Here is a 23,256-nt window from a genome sequence, read left to right on the forward strand (position 1 = left end):
GACATATAGTACTGTAACTGGTAAACTTAGCTCTTTTGTTCTGTCCTAGAATCTGAGAACATAGTTTAGTTTCTGCTGCTTAATGCAGTTGCATAGATTACAAAACCTGTGGGGCAGAGCAATGAGAGCTTTCTCTTCTGAAGAAGTTATCAGCAGTCTTGCTCTGGAGTGTTTATTTAGGGGGAGAAGGAAGGAAGAATTGCTGCTGTAATTTATAATCTGGCTTGATGACCCATTAAAGATTTCCCTTGCCAGTTTAGGAGTATCACAGTGACTAGAAGACAGACCAAATAAAAGTTTATTCATTTACCTTGTTTCACAGAAATACATAGTGGAGGCAAGTAGATGTTGTGTCAGATGTTTCACGAAGTAAAGGTAAACATCATGGACAAGTGTATTGTGTGTATCCAGACAGGCAGGGTGAGCTAAAAACTGGCCCGGTAACTGTGTCCAGAGTGTCAAAGCACAAAGTCCAGGTTGAGTCAAGTCACTAGTGCTGAACCCCACAGATCAATACTGCTAGCAAAATTCATCTCTTTTATGATGACCTGTATGATGGGATATATTGTGCACTGGACAAGTGACTGATAGGCTGGCTGATTGCTGCTGTTGAGAGGGACCTTTACAAGATTGAAAAAGGGGCAAACAGGAACCTTATGAATTTGAACAAAGTAGAAAAGCCTGCACCTGGGGGAAGAATAATCCCATGCACCAGTAGTATGTAGGGGACCACCCAGCTGGAATGCAGCCCTTTAGAGAAGGCCCAAGAGTTCATAGTGAACAAGGCAGCAAGACACACTTTCTGCAAAAAAAGGCCAGGAGTGTCTTTAATCTGCTTTAGGCAAAGCACTCACAGCAGGTCTATGGAAGTGATGCTGTCCTTACTCAGTGCTAGTGTGATCACATCTGGAGTGCTGGGACTAGTTCTGGGCTCCCCAGAAAAAGGGTGTTACAGACTCACTGGAATGGGTGTGGTGCAGGACTGCAGAGGAGATTAATGAACAGTAGTATCATTCATACTGTGACCTAGTGTCGTGGTTTGAGCCTGGCGCAATGCCAGTGCCCCCATGAGAATACCTCTTTCCCTGGTACCTACTGTGAGATGTGATCAGAGACAGAGCGGAGCAGGCTCCAACTTAAGATTGAAAGGAAAAAACTTTATTAACCTAAAACTACAAGAAAAAAACACAGAACACAGGATGAAAACCTTCCAAATTTCCTCCTCCTCCCCCCACCAAATTTCATTACCACCCCTTAGATCACCCACTCTCAGTCCATCACCACCCTTCAGATAATCAATTCTCAATTCCTCGAGAAGAGAGGAGTCCCTCTTGCACCACAGACTTTCCCAGGAAACAGTCGAAACTTCTCATGTTTCCGTGTCATGTGTGGCACCGCCCGGAGAACATTTAGCATTGTGACCTCTTCCTTCCATGTCCAGTGCTCTTACCACTGCACATGGACCAGAGCTGCTTCTAGGGTTTTTCCCTTTAAGGATGCTTTGTCCAGTTCCAAAAAGAGCACAGTCCCTCTCCTTTTGGGACACCTGTCCCCCCCAAATTTCACCCCCTGGGGCTGAGGGGGTCTCTTGAACAGAGATCATCTTCCTCTTCTTCTTCTTCAAAGACGGAGGGCACCACCACCACCCTCCTCACCCGTCGTCTCTGTTCACACACTTTCACATCACCGCACTCTCCTGGCTCTGAGCCATTGCCTCCCCCTAGAATGCAGTCTCTGTGTCACAGGAACTCAAGTGGTTCTGCCATGGCTATACAAGAAAAGTCCAGCCAAAGGCCACTCCATCATCTCCTCCCACTTAGGATTCTTCTCAACTTCTCTCAATGTCTTTCACTTGCCCATTTCCTGCTATCCCACTCTGTCTTATCAACTTCAGGAGGAATCAGCATTTGCAAGGTTTCCATCATCCCACAAAGGGTTAAAAGTCCCAGGCTCTGCCGGTTCAGTTCATGAACTCCCACGACTGGCTGTCCTGCCGGGCATCCCCCCCTTCTCTTTCACGCCAGCTGCGCTATCACAACAGGCACAGGCTCTTGCTTGCTCTCCCTCCACGGTGGGGGGGGAATGGGGGATGGCTGCCCGAAGCCTCGCAGTGCAATGCTCCTCCACCCTTCAGCCCAAGCCTGGCCTACCTCCCTCCGGCCGCATGGCTCCCCTCCCCCTGCCCAGCTTGGAGCCAGGCAGGGGAAGGTCTGCTCTCTTCCAAGACCGGAACCCAAAGAGAGTTCCCCTGGGAGTTCACAGCTTTTAACCCCCTGTGTTCTCAGAGGCGTATCCATGCCCTCAGTGAACAAACCAGGTGCCAATATTAAAATCTGAACACCGATTGGCGTGACCACACCATCCCAAAAAAAAAAAACTCAATTCCTCTCAAACCATGACACCTAGGGAAGTTCCTTCTGCCCAGCAGATCAGGCTCAAGGGAGTTCTGAGCCATGAAGAGGTAGAAACTACACTGTTGTTAATTCCCGGCTTTCTGGACAGTTAAAAGGCAGTGCACACAAAGTAAACACCTGAAATTTCCTCTGAACACAAGAAATTTTTTTTTGAGTGTGAAGGTGGTCAAACACTGCAATAAGTTTTTCAGGAATTTGTGAGGCTTTTCTTGGTGATTTTTAAAATCTGACTGGACATGATCCTGAGTGATATCTTCTGGCTGACCTTCCTTGAACACAGGGTTTGGACTAGATGATCTCAAGCGTTCCACCCTAAATGATTCTGTGTTTCTGTGAGATGGTCGTCAGTGAGACTTTTGCCCCATTCACCATATGATGTGAAGCTTCTATATGTGTTCTTACAATGACAGAGACCTATCTGGTTTTTCACAGTGTTTTTTGGTTTATTTTCTTGGGTTTTGTGGTGCATTTGTTTGTTTAATAGCAGCCCATATCTCATATTAATATTAAATAACCCTTAGCAAATAATATTCTGTGTATGTCTTGCTGGGTGATTATAGTTCTTTTGATGGTAACAGTGGTAAAACATTTCAAACAGAAGTTGTGACTTTTACATGCTCTGTGAACTGCTATTTAGAATGGTTGGACTGCTAAATTCATGGACTATTATCTTTGAGGTTATATGAATTACCACAGATTTGGGGTTTTAGAAATTCAAGTATTGTCCAAAATTAGGCTGATTTAAGACTTTTTGAAAGTTATGTCTTCTAACTAGCATGATTACTTTTAGAAACATACCCTACTGTAAACAAGACTGTCTAAACATTGTAGTAGAATAAACATTGTAATTCATCGGTGAAGCAGAAGTAAGCTTCTAAAACTATATTGCCCGATATGGCTAGCGCAAATAAATTATCCAAAAGTTTATTGGAGCCTTTGTCCAGTAAACATATAGGATTCCATGAGCCTTACAAGGGGGTGACTGTAATTAACTGTTAGAGATGAGACTAAACTGATCCAAACTTTTCTTAGTTGTTGTATGTTTTTTTTTTAATCACAAAACCAAGATCGCAGACTGCATTTTCTCTAATTTGAAGAGGAAGGATGATGATAAGGTAACCTCAGCCTCTTGTCTGGATAGTGAAAGAAAGCCACTGTTAAAAAAGCTAATTCTTTTTGTTTGAAAGCTTCTCTAAATTTAATAGCTTAACACCAAAATTTACTTGCAATGACAACAGTACATTCTTTTTGCTGTCATGAATACTGAGAAAGGGGAAAATAGGAACTTTGTTTTGCATGTGGCTACCATAAATATCATTACTTATAACTTTAAAATATTTTGTATGCACGCCTAGTTTCTGAGGTCTCTTTGCACATTATTAGAAGTATCTGAACAAAATGACCTGAAATATTTTGGTTATGAGCACAGTAGACCAAAGTACATCTACTGACTGATTATGGACAGAAACATGGGAACCTTAGCAATGCTGCAGCTTATTAGCTGGTTTTACATGTTTGTTGAGCATTATTGAGATGATGACAGTATGAAGAACTGCTTGTTAAAGCAGTTACCTTGTTAAGAGTAGGTTCAGGTGTAAGCAACTGTAAGAAAATTACTGAAAAAGTCTGCATCTGAAAGCCATCAAAAAGGCTATGCGTTAAGTAGTATTTCTTTTTATGAATTAATGATTATAAAAGACTGTCAATCTTTAAGACAGATGAACATACAGTAAGACATTAGGACTTTATTTTTGTTTGTTGGGGGGGTTGTTCATTTATTTGTTGTGGATTTTTTATTGTGTGTGTGTGCTTTTGCAAAAATATTCAGTTAATGAAAGTGTAACTTGTGCCTTTTGTTGGCTTGATTTCTGCTTTTGCAGTGGCAGTGACTTTCTTTTTGTGGTAAATAAATGAATATGCAAGTTTCTGACTTATTTTCTTTTCATGACATGTCTGTGAAGCACACTATACAGCTCAGTTTTTTTATGGGTGGATTTTTATTAAAATAAACTGCCCTCAGGTGTCAAGCAATATTCTGATAAATGCTGGAAAGGGTGATATATACTTCCTTCTAGGGGAAAGCTCTGATAAATCCCTGACCACTTGATAGCTCTTGAGTCTCGCCATGTATCACATCCTCCTCATCATGAGGTGTTTTCACACCATTCCTGGGGCTAACCTCTGAAGTGCTCAGCATTCGTAGCGTGCACAGCTCACGAAGAGCTAGCAGAAGATAATCCTGAGATCTGAATTTCTTGTCTGCCAGCACTTGAGTGTTGCTGGTGTTGATGAAGCTGTTTCTGGAGAAGTAAGACCACATTGTTTTAATTTATTAGCAGACCTTCTGGACTGGTGTTTGCTGGGCATGGAGTTTTGTCTGATCTAGAGCTGAACCTCTGCCTTGTGATTAAATTTTTCCTGATATTGATAAAAGACCATTTCAAGAATATGAGACTATTGCTTGGAAAATATCTATGATGAGAAAATGCCATTTTCAACTGTATGGACAGGTGTTCTCCCAGTTAGTTGTTCTAATGCTACAACTTACAACAACACCCTGTTTTTCAGGCAAGTTTGCTTAAAAAAAAAGGAAAAAAAAATATATACATATATGCGTATTTTTCTCCCACAGAAAGCATACAGATGGTAGAACTAGTTGTCTAAAACCATGACAGTTTTAAGTTTCATCTACCTTTTCTCTGGGACTGAGATACTAAATTGTCTTCAAGAATAGATTAAGTGTCAGAGCACATTGGAGGTGAAAGTTGCCCATTCATATTAAACATGTCTTAATGAGCAGGCTTGTAATTTCTAAATTATCATCAGGTATTTTCTTTAGTAGCCTGACCCACTTAGTGAGACAAGATTGTCTGTGACTTGGAGAAGGCTTGTAATTATTTGCTGCATCACACAGCTCCATTTTGCTACCATCTTATTTTCTGAAAGCAATCAGGTCTTTTGTCTAGACCTATTACCTTAATAAAAGATCAAAGAAAAGGATGTTTTTTATCTCAGCAACAGAACTGAGGTTTGAGTTGACAGTCTAAGGTCTGTTTTGAAAATTTTGATTTGCAGTAATTCTTACCTAATTACCCTGTGGAAGGAGAGCAGAAAAAAGTTAATGATCAGAACATCTTTTCTCTAGTAACCTAAAATTGATAAATATCTACCTCCTGCCTTCAAAAAGTACCATGCAAAACTATCTTATTTTTCATTCTATGTTCTTACAAGCAGATAATGTACCAATTTAGTACATAAATCAAGTGCACAATTAACTGTAAAGTGTAGTATAAATTTATCACACATTGACTTTCTGAAATTTCACATTAACCGCTAGGTAATACTTTTAATTATATGTGGAGTGTAAGCTTTACCTTTTATTTGATTTTCACTTGGTCTCAGCAGTGTGGCAGCAGCAGCACACAAAACACGTTATGCTGTACTGTTTATTGTTTGTTCCACAGATTCTGTAGCTGTAAAATTACTAAAATGAGTGGAAACAAAAATTATGCATCTGGTGATTTAAACTCCCCAAATTTTTCATTATTTTCAAGAATAAAAGATGGGTAATCCATAGAAACAATAAGCAATCATTTGTTATTCACCTTCCTCACACCATTTGTGGTTTTATGAAATTGTCTTAACCATCCTGAGTCATCTCTTTTCTAGGATGATGGAGACTAGTTTCTTAGTCTTTCCCCTCAATAGATGTGATTGTCCTCTGAACTTCCTCTAGCTACTCTTTCAGGGCCTATGAACATCATATTTTCAAGTACTAATAGCAGAGCAGAAAAAAAATACCCATGCACCAGCAAACAAGTATGCAGAAGTTTAGTACTCAGAAGTTTCTCTGGACTATCCCAATTATGGATGTTACACACACGAATTTACTTTGTGATACAGCGCAGAGATACTAGTATTTGAAGGAGATTCTGACAGGTAAGTTTACTGCCAAGAATGAGATTCAATGAAATATACTTCTGTGACTTTAGAAATCTCTTTGGATAAACAAAACTTCATTTAGTTGATGGCTCTTCCGGGAAGTTTTCAAAAATAAGATAATACTGGTGTAAGTTTCATTCAGTGTTAATTTATTGCATTATATTTTCTTCCTGTTGATGCCTGTGCTACAGTGCAAGAAACCAATTTAATTTTTATTTATGCCTCAATGTTGTTTAGTTTAATTTCTTGAACAGTAGGGTAAAAATAATTTTTTTTTTTTGCATCCAGTGGAAAATTACTAGAGAGGCTGTACACATGCTGGCAGTCTTAGTACATTCTCACATGCAGAGGGTGCTAGCACTCATGAAAGGGAGGAGATGGGCAATATTATGATGTCTAGCAGGCACCCCCTTTAGAAAATGTAGGACAGACCTATTTCTGGGGAGACTTGGCCCAAGAGCCAATACAGGGAGAGAAGACTTCCACCATTGGGCTGCACACAACTGCCCCTAAAGGCCAGAAAACCCCTGTTGCCCTGGGAAGTCTCCCCCACGGTCACCCTCAAGGGATCGGACTATGCGAGAAGCAATGGGATATAAAAGCAATTCACTGCATCACAACTGGCCTAGCTCATTCGTTGATTGTTTTTTAGTTGCTTCTAGCTTTGTTCAGTCTGGCTTGCACTGCCTGAAGTCCTCCCAGTGGTCTACCCTCATTCCTTGATTCCCGCCTGCCTGACCTTGCCTTCTGACCATGCTTTCGCCTTGTCTTAGTTCCCGCAGCAGCCTACCGTGGCCTGTCCGTGATTCGGATTGCTACCGCGATCCCACAGCAGCCAGCTGCAACCCTGTACCCTATCCTGCCCGCTGCTCCACCACCTACTCTCCACCTCACCAGTGGTCCTGCTGCTTGTCGCTACGCAAGCAGCTACCTCCCTCCTGCCGCAAGTTCTGTTTCACATCTCTTCCCATCAGCTGCGAGACCTCCCCTGGCTCACAGCGCGCACTCGCCACCTGCAGACGCTGACGGCGCACCTCAGAGTCCCGGTGTTATCACGCTGTTGTACTCTGTTTCTTTCTTCCTCCCTCTGATTATTACGTCCCCTCCTTCGCTTCTACTTTTCCTGTCCCCCTCTGGTAGAGACACATAGTTTCTTTCATCTATAAATGGATCTCAGATATAATATTGGTCTCGTTTGTGCTTAATTTTGTCTGAGGTAGCTGTTTAAAATAATCCTCAGTTCCCCATAGCCTTCAGAGTTACTGACTTCAGTAATGCACCTCCCATCATAGAATACTTGTATAGAAACATATAACCTTTATATCTTGCACCATGTTGAATGAACCAGCATTACAGTCTGTTTCCTAGACTTAACTGTAACTTATTCAAGTCCCGGTTAAGTGGTCATCAGTACTCTGAACTCAGTCAAAATATGTATATTAACCCCGGCTCATTTTTTGACAATAAACAACTTACTTAACTACAGGCACATATTTTAATTAATAAAACAGGAGAAAATAAATGCAACCCACATGAATTAATATAAAAATGCAAAATGTTTTCAGTATTTATTCTGTATTTACAATACCAAAGGCCTTTAATTTACAGTTGTTGACATCATAATATCAAGTACCATGTTTATAAATACCACTTTTATGAAAACTATGAATATGCTTATACTTTGAATATTTATTCTGGGAGCAATTGACAGAAATTCCACTTGTTTTTTCTTTTCAATTACTTTACTAATTTTAGAATCACAGAATCGCTTGTGTACGAATGGACCTTAAAGCTCATCTCATTCCAACCCCCTGCCAGGGAAAGGGGCACCTTCCACAAGACCAGGTTGCTTATAGCATCATCCAGCATAACTTCAAGCACTTCTAGAAGTGAGGCAGCCACAGCTTCTCTGGGTAACCTGTGCCAGTGTCTCACCATTCCCAAAGTAAAAAATTTCTTCACAGTATTTAATCTAAACCTACTGACTTTCAGTTCAAAGCTGAACTTTAGAGAAAAGTTTAAGGGAAGAGCACCTTGGAAGGAGTGTTTCCACTAACAAAAAAAGGGGTTCCAACAATCCCTTTTTGCCAATGAGAAAATGAATGCTAGTGGATTAAAGTGTAAAAAACCCAACCATTTATTGACAAACCAGGTGTCCACGATGCATGGGAAAAATTAATAAATGCTAGATATTGAATTCACAGAATTCACAGAATGACTAGGTTGGAAGAGACCTTCAAGATCATTAAGTCCTACCCAGGCCCTAACACCTCAACTAAACCATAGCACTGAGTGCCACATCCAGTCTTTTCTTAAACACATCCAGGGATGGTGACTCCACCACCTCCCCAGGCAGGCCATTCCAGTACTTTATCACTCAGTTTCAGTGAAAAACTTTTTCCTGATATCAAACCTATATTTCCCTTAATGCAGCTTGACACTGTGTCCTCTGGTTCTGTCAGTTGCTGCCTGGAGAAAGAGACCAACTCCCACCACCTTTCAGGAAGTTGTGGAGAGTGATAAGGTCACCTCCGAGTCTCTTCTTTTCCCAGCTGAACAATCCCAGTTCCCTCAGTCATTTGTCATAGGGTTTGTGTTTCCAGCCCCTCACCAGCCTCTTTGCCCTTCTCTGGATGCACTTGAGTGTCTCAACATCCTTCCTAAACTTAGGGGCCCAGAACTGGACACAGTACTCAAGGTACAGTGCCAAATACAGGGGAAGAGTGACCTCCCTGCTCCTGCTGACCACACTATTCTATCCCTGACACAGGCCAGGATGCCATTGGCCTTCTTGGCCACCAGGGCACACTGCTGGCTCATGTTCAGTCGGCTGTTGACCAGTACCCTCAGGTCCATTTCCACCTGGGCACTGTCCAGCCACAGCATCCCTAGCCTGTAACATTGCAGGGGGTTATTGTGACCAAAGCGCAGGACTCGGCACTTGGACTTATTAAACTTCATCCTATTGGACTCTGCTTATCTGTCCAACCATTCCAAGTCTCTCTGCAGAGCCCTCCAACAGATCAACACATGCTCCCAGCTTAGTGTTCCACAAATTTACTAAAAGACTCAATCCCCTCATCCATGTCATCAATTAAAATATTAAACAGGACTGGCCCCAGCACAGACCCCTGAGGGACACGCTGGTGTCTGGCCCCAGCTGGATGCAGCACCGTTCGCCACCACTCTCTGGGCCCAGCCATCCAGCCAGTTCTGAACCCAGCACAGAGTGCTCCTGTCCAAGCCATGGGCTGCCAGCTTTTCCAGGAGTATGCTGTGGGAGACAGTGTCAAAGGCCTTGCTGAAGTCCAAACAAACAACATCCACAGCGGGTCACTTGGTCATAAAAGGAGACCAGGTTGGTGAAACATGACCTATCCCTCCTAAACCCATGCTGACTGTGTCTGATACCTTGGCCATCCTGTAAGTTCTGTCTGATGACACTCAATATAAACTGTTCCATAATCTTACTGGGTACTGAGGTCAGGCTAACTGGCCTATAATTAACAGGATCCTCCTTCCCACCCTTTTTGTGAATGGGCATCACATTGGCCAGCTTCCAGTCATCTGGAACCTCACCAGTGAGTCAAGATTGTTGGTAAATGATGAATAGTGGCTTTGCAAGCTCATCTGCCAGCTCCCTCACCACCCTGGGAGGGATCCCATCTGGTCCCATAAGAATATCCAAGTGTCTCAGCAGTTCTCTGACTGCCTCCTCTAGGATAACGGGGGGGGGGGGGGGGGCATTCTGCTCCCTGATATCATCGACCAACCCAAGAGGATGGTTACCCTCAAGGCAAGTCATCGTCCCACTAAAAACTGAGGCAAAGAAGACATTGAGCACCTCTGCACTCCCCTCATCTGCAGCTGTCAGAACCTTAGCCCTCACACATATACACCCTCCCCAAACCAGAATCAAAAAAACCCCAAAATGCCAGGGAAAGAAAAAAAAAATGGCTGCCACATGGCAGGGTGGAACAAAATGGTGGCAGCTTTTGTATCAGCAAAAGGAAAAAAAGTTCATGCAGCAGCTTGGGAAAAAAAAAACAGATGGGAACCTGGTGGATCTCCAGTGTTGGTCTCCTCCTCACAGATGACAAAGCTGGTGGATGCAGGGTCCTTACTTTCGCACATCAGCCACTTCCTAGGTCTGGGCCCAAGACAAAGCTCCTCCTCAGATCCCTGACGCTCCATGGCCTATGCTTCTCCCATTGATTTGTCATCTCTGATCTCAGGCCAAAACCAAGCTGAACAGTTCAAGAAAAAACAAAAGCTGTTGGAGAATTGCACTTTCCAAGGCCAAGGAAAGGCAACCCGCCCCCCTGCCCAACCCCACCCTTTCTTATGCTAAAGTGAGAGCCCTAAGGATCCCGCCCCTTGCCCAGCTCTATCTTACAGCTACAACACCCATTTCTGGCTACAGAGCAGACGATAGAGGGAATAGAGGGTCATCATAACACCACTCCAGGACAGAAGCCATTTCTCCATGTCCTATCACTACATGCTCTTGTAAAAAGTACCTTTCTGTCATGGGAGCTTCCTTCAGGCACTACAAGGTCATAGTTAAGTCCCCCAGAAGCTTTCTCTTCTCCAGACTGAACATCCCCAGGTCTCTCAGTCTTTCCCCATAGGAGAGGAGCACCATTCCTCTGATCACTTTGGTGCCCCTCATCTGGACTCTCTACAACAGCTCCATGTCCTTCCTGTTCTGGGACCCCAGAGCAGCAGGTCTGCAGGTAGGGTCTCACCAAAGTGGGGCAGAGGGGCAGAATCCCCTCTCTCCACTGCTGCAGCCCAGGACACACTTGGCTTTCAGGCCTGGGAGTGCCCATGGCTGGCTCATGTCCAGCTCTCACCCACAGCACCCACAAGTCCTTCTGGGCAGGGCTGGTCTCAATCTGTTCATACCCAGCCTGGGTTAACACCAGGGTTTGCTCTGATGCATGTGCAGCACCAGCACTTGGTCATATTAAAATACAGGAGATACCCATGGGTTCCCTACCGTCTGGTTGTGACTACCAAACCAATTCCTTACCTCCCCAACAACTGATTTACTGAATCCATCTTTCTCTAATTTATGGAGCAAAAAACTACTAATGTAGTTAGCAATTGAACAAAAAAGCCAGTTTAAGCCAGAAGAATCAGAAATAGTGCTGAATCTTTTCTGCTGAAAGATTCAGCACTATTTACTTTTGACAAGATGAAGGATGCTGGAAAAGTTCACAATTACTTTTCCTACTAAATCACATTATCTTAAAATTTATTTAGATAAATTTTATTTGTATATGTGGCATCACATATTGTGCGTATATTTTTTTTTATCTTTATAATTTCTGCCATTTGCAAATATTGGTAATTAGATTTATACAAAATATCACTAATGGGACTATTTGATTGAGAGGTCTTAATACTACTATCTTGTTCTGAAGATGTGAGAAAAACAAGGCAACATAATTTTACAAGGCAACAGAATTAAAACGTTGTGGGGGAAGAGGAAAAAGCACTAGTTTAGCTTTGCATCAGTGATCTCAAGACAGTACTTAGAATAAAAGCCAGCCACAGAAACGTTTGATCTGGCTTGAATTTACAGGGTTTATTGGCAAGTAGAGAACAGCAGCTCACAGAGGTGAGCTGAGGGTAAAGGAAGAGACAAATATGCATTGTTGTGTTGGGTTGTTCTGTTCCCCTCTCAGTTTGTATGTTGGATTGTCCTGTTTCCCCCCCCCCTTAGTTGCAATGGTTCAAGCCTGGTTCACTCTGCCCTCCTCCCCACTGCCTGTCATCCCTGCTCCCCTCCCCAGCCTTATGAATCTTTCCTTTGATCCCTCCCTCGTGCCCTGTCACTTGGCTCTCCCTCCCTTCCCTCTAGAAATTTCTAGCTCGAGCGTCGAGTGATTGGATCAGGGACCAGGACCCCTCCCTCGATGTATTCCTGTTGGTCTGTCCCAAATGTCAATCCCCTGCATCCCACGCCCCTCTGGTTTCCCATTCATCCAGAGGTAGTTTCCTCCCCTGTTTCCCCTGCCCCCTTAAAAGTTGCTGCATTTCTGGGATCGGGGCTCTAATCGGAAAATTTTATTTGAGCCATTAAAGCCTGATTGTACCCTCGGCTGGAGTCAGCTCTCTTTTTTCTGTTGGCTGTTGCTGCGAGCCCCGTCCGATGCAGGGAGCTGCCTTCACAATAGCGTGGGGCTGTATCCCTAGGCGCTGTCTCGGGTGAGACCCGAGAGTGCTTCTGCTGCAAGCAGTGTGCTGGTTGCTTGCCGGGCGAAAGGAGGAGGACAAGCTTCCCCCCGACAGCTTGCGGCTTCAATGCACCATGAGGGTAAAGGAAGAGACAAGCTCAGCTCTACCTACCTTAGGGTTGTGTAATCTCATGGCCTTTTGCCATTTGCCTTGTGGGAGTTAAGGTGGTCTCCAGGACATGGTAGTGAAGGCAAGGGAACAAATCCTCCATGTAGGTCTTCATTATTTCCCAAACTGGTGCAAACAATTTACAGAGGAGACAGAACCTGTCCTGGAGGAATTTGCTGCACCTGGTTGATTGTGAAAGTGTTTTTGGATTGACAGTTCCCTGATGCTTTAGTGCTGTGAAATTCCTGCAAATTTCAGTCCTCTGGTATCAGAAATAGTTGTCTTATTTCTCTCAGCTTCAGTATTAATCTTTACTAGGTGTTACAGAACTAGTTTCAATTTGGGTGGTTACTGACCATTTCACTGACATGAAATGTCCTTTACTGCTTTGCATCTTGTTTGGCAAAGTTAATCAGCAGATGAGAGATGGAGATCATTGAGGACCATAAACCTCAATGATTTATCTTGAATTTCTTCGTCAGGATCAGCATCCTTATCACTAGGGTTGAGAATAGCTGCTTTTTGTTGAAAGAGCCAAACTGGTAATATTCGTAATGTTTACATTGCCTTACCACAACTCGTAGATTCTTATAAAAAAGACAAATATCTGTCACTCAGAGTAGTAATTGCTAGCTGATTAACTTTTAATAAGAAACTTCATATGGTGCCTGAGATTTTTATTGTTATTTGAAACAACAATTTTACAGTACTCTTTGTCTTTTTTTCTTCCCCATTATGTTCGATTCCATGTTTTAAAATGCTTTACAGGTGCAGAGATATTTTACAATGTGTAAGCATTTAAAAGTCTGTGATTTTTGTTTGCTAGTAGTTTGTTTTTATTTTGGCTGTTATTGTTACTGATCCAAACAAAAGATCAATTCAAATGAACTTAAAATACCATGTTTGTAAGCAAGGTTATGATGAGAAATGCAAATGTGAAATTCAGTTCAGACTACTGCTTGGAGTCATTCACTTTCAGTGGCGAAGTATATACCTCATGCTTCTTGTTGTAAGTATAACTTTTGAATGACCGTTGGGTGTCACTGCTGCTACTACCTAGATACAGATTTTTTACCACCACTATCAAAAAATCAGGCATGAGCATTCATTTAGGGAAAAGAGAAGCTCCTCGCAGGGATTTAAGGTCTGCTTTTTTTCTTCTTGCAACATGAAAAAGGGTCGGCCAGAAATGTTGTGACTGGTACCTGTAAGGGAGAAGCTGTAATTTCCACAGATATCCTCCAACGTCTAATGTGTATATTTAGATGCAATTGCTTTGGGGTGATACTGCCTAAAATATGTGCCATGGTTTGGTATGAGAGACATTTAGGGAAGTGAAGTAAACCTTCCAGCACTAGGAAGCTGGACACGCCTCTGTGTAAAACACATGTTAAAGACCAAAAAAACCCATGAACTTCCTCTTTTCATTCCGGCCTGGGGACACGTAACACAGCCCACAGGCCTCCCCGGCCCTGCTGTGGGGGTGGGCTCCCTTCTCCCAGGCCATCAGCTGCCCCCCCCACCCTTTCCCCCACTGGCTGCTGGGCAGGCAAAGGGGGGTGCTCCGGGGGCTGGATGGAGATGGCCTTGCCAACATCTGGCTGCTTCCTACACCCTCTCCAGCCTGAGGTCCAGCTGAGTCAGCTGGGCCCCGGGAGCAATCCCGGGTCAGTGCCAGGATTTTATCCCCATGGAAGCTGCCTGTAACCATTGGGCAGGGCAAAGGAGAAGCCCCTTCCCCCTCCAGCCCCCACCCTACCTCCAGCATGCTGCTGCTGCTGAGTTCTAGCCTGAGCCCCTTCCCCAGCCACAGCTCCTGCTGTCTGTAGCACCCAGCCCGACCTGGGTCAGGTTGACTATCTGCAGGTTCCAGTCAGGATGTTAACCCTTTCAATACTGTGAAAAATGCATATTTTGTGCTTGGCTTTTTGCAAATATTAAAATGAATACTATATGCGTTATGTTACAAAGTTATGCTGTATTAATCCTTTTAAATAGTGTGTTAAATATAGTTTTAGGCTACAACATATTATTAAAATAGAAACTATGCAATATAAGATACTTTTTTAACTAGCTCAAGGAATGGATAAGATAACCATTAAATTCTTCACAGAGAAACAGCAACAAGACACTAAAACCTAAAAGAGAAGAATTATTACCTCCCTCCTTATCGGGCGAAACCAGGCTTCTTTTGCCTCCTTTGAGACTCCATGGAACCAAACCATGATTAACAAGATGAAGAGGGAGAAGTTGACAATAAACAGAAAAATCCCTTGTTTGAAAGAAATGTTTGCAAGGATTATTTCAAGGATTAATCCCTTGTTAGCAGAGATGATTTTTTGAGGAAAGCATCTGAACATTTTTAAGTCTTTGCTTTTTTATTGTCCTTCATTGTCATAACTCTGATTGTCCAAATTCTTATTTCTCTAATTTTTGTTACTATATTTTAAAACCATTTTTTTACTATTGAACATTTAAAATTTTAAAACAAGTGATTGGCATTTTCCACAAATATTTTTATCCTCCCTCAAGTGAGAGAAAGGAACAAGATGAAAGCATGTAAAGGAACAACCTGAAGACCTCATGGTCAGTGAGAAAGAAGTTTAGTCCCAGATGAGAGGGATGAGGAGATGCCTTGATTTTGGAGCAGAAATCCTCTTGTAAGCTATGGAGACAAGACTCTTTTTCCCTGTAATGCATGAAACTATGGGGAGATGAAAGGTTCAAATTGATATCAAGGAAAGGTCTCTATGTTAAAGTAAGCAGATGTTAAAGTAGCTGTGATCCCATGAGAAGTTTAAACAGAAAAAGAGTGAATAGTAGTCCTGTGCCCTCAGGAGAAGATCTATAGTCCCAGGGATTAAGATGATTTTAGAAATAGATAATGAGAACTTTTGCCTTTGAACATCTCATCTTTAAAATAATACCCCATGAATCAACATGGCCCATCAATAAGCTGTGGGAAGGCTTATGGAAAATGGGAGGGACTTCACGATGGCAGGGTTCCCTGGGCAGCTGTTATCGGTGAGGAAATTAAGAGCTACGAGATAACTGGGTTTTTTTCCTCTTGTGGAGAAGTCTCCATAACATTAACAGAGGGATTTTTCTCCCTATGTGAACTGAAGAAAGACTATTTTGGAGGTGGTAAACTGTCTGGACATTTTAGGGTTTTTTCTTTACATTGTCAGTGGAAAAGATTGTGGGGGGAAGAGAAGTGTTCTGAAGAGTTTGTTTTAATTCTTACTATTTTCTTTTAGTTACTGTTAATAAATTTTTCTTTATACCCTTTAAAAGTTTTGAGCCTGCTTTGCCTTTCTCCTGATCCTGTCTACATCAGGAAGTGAGTGCATGGGTGATTGACCAGCACTGAAGTCCACCACACTGATCATCATATTAGCTGGAAAATCTCAAAATTGGGGAAATCTTAAATTTGAGAACCAGACCACTACAATACATTTTTCCATTAAGGAACAAATTTCTGCTTAAGTGAAATCAAGCATACCTTTCTTTGTTAAGGGAATAAAAGTGTACCCTGTGCTGTTGCTGTTATTAAAACAAAGGGAGTTATGGTTGCAAAAAAAGGAACAATGAAAATCCTGAAAATGCAGAACAGCATTACAGTTAGAACTCTTTACATATTTGCTGATGACTGAGAGCCTTACATCATCAACAAGCACAGCAGGTGGCCTGTGATCCTTGAAAGGCTGATATGTTTCATATGGCTGTCAAAATCAAATGTGGGTTGAAAATATGGCTCTGGTACTATAACATGCACATGTTATTATCTTTAGGCTCTTATGCATTGGAAGGCTTTGCATCTTCTCAGAAGCAAACTGAATTTCACAAGACTCATATCAGGCACAGAAATCTGTTTACACACAGAAGTGCTCAGTGCAAAAAATAGATACTAGAGATCAGGAAGAATGTATTGCTTTAACATCCTTTGTATTTGAGAAATCAGATCAACTATATATATCTATATATATATATAGATATATAGATGTGTCTAAAAATGAATGTGGTTAGATGGTGTTTATTGCACTTTGTGCTTATGCATCTTTTTTTTTCTTCTCAGTAACAGAATTTTATCGATGATCTTTTTTCTTACTAGGAGTAAACTGCAATTTTACCATAACTTTTTAGATCAAAGACATGAATTTCTTATATAACTATAATATTGCCAGTTTGCAAGTTCTTCAGATGCTTGTAGACTTCAGCAAAATAGCTTTTTCTTAGCCACTTAAATGTTTAAGACTTTTCCTTTCATGGAGTCACATAATACTGTGTAGGCATCTAGGGTACGTCTTACAGGGATAATGTTATGTTAATAATATGTCCTATAAAATTTTTATACTGTCCTTGTATTATATTGAATCAGGGTACTCTTACTATGCAAGGAATTAAGTAAAAATGCACCTTAATTCTATTCACATAAGTTGTTTAAAGTGGAATGAGGAATTGACCCTAAGGGTATATAGTACAGTGATTTTGTACTTGCTGGATATCCCCACAAATTATATAAACAGCAAAGACAAGTGGGAAGAAAATCCAACTTACTTTACTTTTGAAGGCAGGCTTAACTTTGGACATAGACAAGCATTGAAGACTTGATAAATAAATTTGATTGGATGGGACCTATGGTGGTTCTCTAGTCTGACCACTAGCTTAGCTTATGGTTGTTAAAGCTACTATAGGTGGCATTGGATCACATTCCTTTGATTTTTAGGCATTTCTAGAAAGGAGGTAGTGTAATTTCCCTTGGCCACATATTCAGTCCTTGCCTATTGCCACAATAATAACCCTTATCTCTGTGCAGAATTCCAGATCCCTGCAGGGCTGGAAGTGGAAAATGCCATGAAAAGGTGTTGATGGGTGGGTAAATTGATGCAACAGTTGTAAAATGCAATTAATCCCACAAACTCTAAATGCTGGCAAGTATTTTTTTAGGTGGGTTTTTTTTCTTTTACTAGCTGTCTGATACTTTATTGAAATTAATGTTCCACTCAGAGAACTCTTGGTCCCAGAACTTGTACAGTTTTTTAGCCTCAGGGTCATGATTGCTAAGTTATTACTAAAAGCTAAAATCAGCTAAAAAATAAGTTGCTTTTTTCCTTTGTTTTCAGTTTTGCCTCTATTATCACATAGGGTGTCTCAGTTCTTCACTGCACTACGTTCTTATGGGATTTTGCTATGCCCAGAGAGTTTTGAATGATGACTGACATTTTTTCAGTAATTAAAAGACAGATAACAAAATGGCAATGATTTTCCTTTATGATCATATGAATATGAGAAGGTAAACTGGTGCCAGATACAGCTGTAATACTCAAGGGTTATTTAAAAGTTTCAGGATTTAAAGGGGATGATAAAGAACTTGTGATTTCTAATGAGATGGGAAATTGCACTACTTCCTGTACTTTAGAAAAGTCTACACTCTCTGGGCTGATCTTGTTATAAAAGCCCAACAATAATTCAAATCCTTTCTGTTACTGAGTTGTGAGCCCCTGTGTCATAAATATCTAGTAATAATCAAAATCTTTTTGCATTTTCATGCTTATTGTGGAGATGGTCTGTACTCCAGGATGCTTAAAATTTAAAAAAAGTGTTCCATGGTTCAAATTAAAATGCTCATAAGTGACAAGTTATGATCAGTGTTTCTTCATAAGAAATAGGCTATAGATAGCTCAATTTTTTTACTGCTGGCAGAGGGTTGCAGCACTCTTCTGCTTCCTTAGCCTTTTTGTGTCAGTTGTATTGCAGTTTTTAATTTATCTTGCAAAACGGGGAAAACCTTTCCTATTGGTGACTCAGTATAGGGCCTATAATAGGCCATATAATGCCACATCCTGAATGTTCAGGATGACTTCTCACAAGCAAAATCAGTACAAGCCGCTGATCCCTGGAAGAGGGAAGATGTGCTGCCCACAGTTGAGGACTATACAGATTTTGGTACTAACCTTGCTTGGAAACTTAGCTGTGCAGTGTTAGTTTTCTCTTTCTCTTTATGATATACTCCTGTACTCTGATCTCAAAATGTCTGGGTTTGAGTCCAAAATCACTTTAGAACCTCTGCACATGTTCCTATTTGATTCGAAGAAGGTCTACTATGACATTTTCAAGGAGCCAGTTTCAATAATGATTTGTTAGGAAGAGGATTTGACAGATTCTTTTGCTAAATTGATTATCTTCCTCCTTCCTCCCTCACACACATCTTGTTCCCTACTGTTTCACTCCTTGCTTTAGAAGCAGGAAGGAAAGTCGCTGTTTCTCTCTGCTACTTGTCCATAGAGCCCAGCATGAGTATGCTACATGAAAAATATGTTTCTGAGTAAGGCTGCTTTTACATGGCTGAGAAAAATAACTAATTTCCTAAATGGCTACTTACAATAAGAAGGACTCTTTATTTACTTATTTCAGTCTCACAAAGGCTTTCTCCTCAACAGCTCCATTCACAGTGGACAAAATATACCATTAGGAAGCAGTAAATAAGCTAAGAACACAGATGTGAAAGTCTAAGAAAGGCAGAAGTCTTTGCATGGAGTCTGATGAGGGAAGATGTCTAGAGGCAGAAAGAATACCTCAAGGAGCAGACAGTAATTACAGCAAAGAAAAGGATGGATATTTCCATCCCTTGAAAATTTCCCAGAAAGAGGGTGCAAGTTCTGGGGCTGGATCACTGCGAACAGCTTGCAGAAATGACAAAACAATACAAAAATTTAATAAAATGTAATATAAGAGATGAGGAAGTCTACCTTTTGGTATTTAAAGATTGCGAGTGAAGACTTCATAAAGCTAGTATCAGCTGTTCTGGAAATGTATACAAGATTTTCTGAGTTATTTTCTCATAAAGAGCACATCTTCATTAGGAGAAAGTTGGCTACAACCTTGTTAAAATTTAAGTCTGTAACTCTGCCTAGAGAATTACCAACTCATAGTGACATCAAAGTCCAATAAACTGGATTTTTAAAGAAAGACCCTTTCAAAAGGTGTAAGGCTTTATAATTTAACCCAACCTGAAATCTCCAGTCCTGTAAGTAGAGTTCAGTGCTTTGAGTGTAAATGGAGCACGAGCTCTGAGCTGTGGTAAGAGTTATGCCAATGGTTCTGCATTATCTGAATTTGAATATTTGTCCTCCTTGCTCACACACTGTTTTCCTTCCCACTGAGATTCCGTAAGGTGGTACTGGCTCTCCTTTGTCCTTTGCTTCTGGAGTCCATTTTAAGCATAGAAGGGATGCACTTATTTGTTGTGCTCTCAATGCATTGGTTTGGTGGGAGAATGGTGCGGCTTAACACGAACGAACAGTACCATGCAAGCTGAGCACTGACCACCATTGCCACTGAAAATCTTTCAGCATGAATCATATACTTTTTCCTTGGCAGTGCTGTCCTGCAAGGCCCTTTATGGCTGCAAGCGGGGCCATCTCCTGTAGTTTATTTCTGTGGTCAGCATGGCTTCTGTTGCCTTTTTACCACTATGTTTAAATTGTTTGCTGACTTCTGATAGACTAAAAATAATACACAATCTGTGTAACGCAAAATTTTCAGCAAGCTCAAAACAAGGTCAGATTAAAGGAAATCAGCAGATTTGTCAATACTAGTTGAGTGGTTTACCTAAAAAATCTACATATATTTTTGCTCTCTGCTTTGAAATCAGGACGATTAATATTTTATGATTTCATGGTAGAAGTTTATCTCATTGCTTCAAATATTACTAACAACTCTGTCAACATGTCATTGAACAAAACTTTTAATGTGTTTTGGTTTTGTAAATGAGAGCTAAACAATGGTAACAATACATTTCTTCCATTAAAATATATATTCTTACCTATACATGGATCACTACCAGGCCCAGTAGTGGGAAGTAACGCACTGATGACACTACTTAATAATTTGGACAATGTGAAACTGGAACTGAAAACCTCACTTCAGTGATAAACCAAGTGTAAAAGCCAGCTGTTGAGATTGGATGCTCTGAAGTAATTGTTTCCTTATTTTAAAATGTTCAAATAAAATGCAATATTTCAGATTTCATATGTAGCAATATGAAAGAATCAAATAGCAGGTGTTTCCATTTGGCATTTCGATCACAAATGTACATATGTGCAATTATGTCCAGTAATAGCATGGGAAGAAAATGGAAGTATATGATGACTTTATAATAGTCATTTAAAATGTATGATTTTCAGCCTCTATTGTGAGTGTCTTATCTGATGAAAAATGAAAGATACATTGGGGGGGTTTCCTCCTTGAAGCAGGTATCACACAAAACTAGATTCAAAATTCTTTTCTCCCTAACAAAATATCTTCAAAATAAGCAATTTGTTTTTTGAGGTAACAAAAGAAACCTGACACACTGAAACTGCAGCAACTCTGCAACTATATTTTTTGTTCATTTATTAATGGAAGAGTAATATGTATAATTCTTCTTTTGTTATTACCCCTTAACAAATACATTAATGGCTCTTCAATGGTTGTTTTTTATCTCAAGGCTACTTAGTATGATGTGCAGCTAAAATTTTTCTGAAGGCTTGAATCTCCAAAATACTAGTTGCACCATTTGACTGGTCATAGGGTAGCATTCCTAGGGTATTAAGACCTGATATATATTTACTGACTTCCAAATCATTGCAATGGTGAGCAGGAAAGAATATTCAGAAATCAGATTAAACTGACTTATTAATTAACTGTTAGTCCTGTGCTGTCATTTGGAGTGAAGGATCTATATACAGTTTTTCTGGGAAAAAAGAAAAGATCAAAAACCCAAAACCACAGAATTCCTGCAGTGGTTAGAGCACTTCTATAGTGTGTGGGATGACATTCAGGTCAGTTTATTTCCACAGACTGTCAAAATTCCCCTAAAAGTTAGCACTATATGCTTCTCACAAAAAATTCCTGTGATCCATGGGCCTGCTGAGTGGGAACCAGTGAGTGAAAGTTCTCCTGAGATTTCAGGTAGGGATTAGAGTAGTGTTTCTGGCACCTGCAGGTGGGAGTTTCCTACACCATTCCCATGATCTTACTATTTCCTGCAGACATTAAATTCAGGCTCATCTGATCCTGGCATTCCTCACTCTTGACCAGGGAACTATGGGTTTGGTAAAGCTGAAGTTGTGGAGATGAAACAGGAACAGGTTTCCAGCCTTCCCCACCCTGCTAATTGCTGTTCTTGCTTCCTCAACACATTTCTTTCTGCATCTAGACTCTGAAGATTCTTTGCTACAATCCTGGTAAACTCCTACTCATTCTCTGGAGAAGAACAATCCACTCACCACCCTACACATTCTTTGTAAGCACAAAAATATGTTTCTTAATTTGCTACTTATGGAAGTCATAAACACCATGGCTTTACATGTACTCTCCATAGTGTGAGTTTTTTATTAAAGCTACTGTCTCCTAATGGTGTGCTGTGCACTATTTCTTCCTCCGACCCAGGAGAAAACCACTTGTTTCCAAGGAGATTTTTCTTATTCTGTGACAGACAATGAAGTTGCTATTTGCATCTGTGCATTTTCCAAAATATTTTGAACCTTAAACCTCTTGTGAGAAAATGTTTGTTTTCTGAAGCAGCTGCTTGGTAAAATAGATTTGCTGGGAAGTGGAATATAATTATGGAGATCATGAGCTCTAGTAAATATTGCACAAAATCAGCAAGCTGGGAATTAATGAAAAAGAAATTAAGCTTTTGTAGAAGAGTAAGTGTTGTGAGAATTGAATTCTAGTCCTCTAAACTTTTAAGAGTTTAATAAGGGATAATAAGGGACAGATCAATAAAGCAAAAGTAACAGCACTGGTGGCTGGCAATAGCCAGAGGCACACCCACTTCTTCAGCAAGCCCTCCTTTATACTATTGCCATTGCCTTACTTCCTCAAATGTCTTGACACATTTTCAGAACCCGTTGACTACAACTCTGCCTCAGGTTGCCACAGCATTGCATAAGTCCACATCAGGGTCCATCAGGGAGGCAGTCCAGGGTGGTCTTCTGATGTCACATCAGACTTGATATTCTCCTTTTACGGTCCTGTGTTCTTTGCTATCTTGGTTACACACTTCACAAGACCAGCTGTACCTTATGAAATGACTGCTCTTGCAAAATGCACACCGTTAGACAACACTTTGCCAAAGCAATCATATCTTGTGACACATCTTCTGCAAGTCTGCTTATATCTTGTGTTAGCCTTGCTTTATGCCTAATTCTAGTTACAACTAGAAAAAGAAATCTGCAAAAGTGATTACAAATTTGAGCTATATCTAAAACCAGTTACTTATATATACTTATATACCAGTTACTTGTATATAGTTATATATACTTATATACCAGTTATTTATAATAATCTACAAGCAATTACAATGTTTAATAACTTACAAAAGCAAATACATAGTGAAAGCCAACTATTATATAGCTGTGTGAATGAAGTGGTTTGGTAACTCTTTCTTCGTTGTCATCTATTGTTGTCACAGATCAGTATTTCATCACAGTTTGTAGCTATCTGCTCTCGGAGGGAAGGGAAGGTACCTAAAATACAGATTTTAGAAGGAGTGAAGGCA

The sequence above is a fragment of the Haemorhous mexicanus genome, chromosome Z (assembly GCF_027477595.1).
Source record: "Haemorhous mexicanus isolate bHaeMex1 chromosome Z, bHaeMex1.pri, whole genome shotgun sequence".
Lineage (NCBI taxonomy): Eukaryota > Metazoa > Chordata > Aves > Passeriformes > Fringillidae > Haemorhous > Haemorhous mexicanus.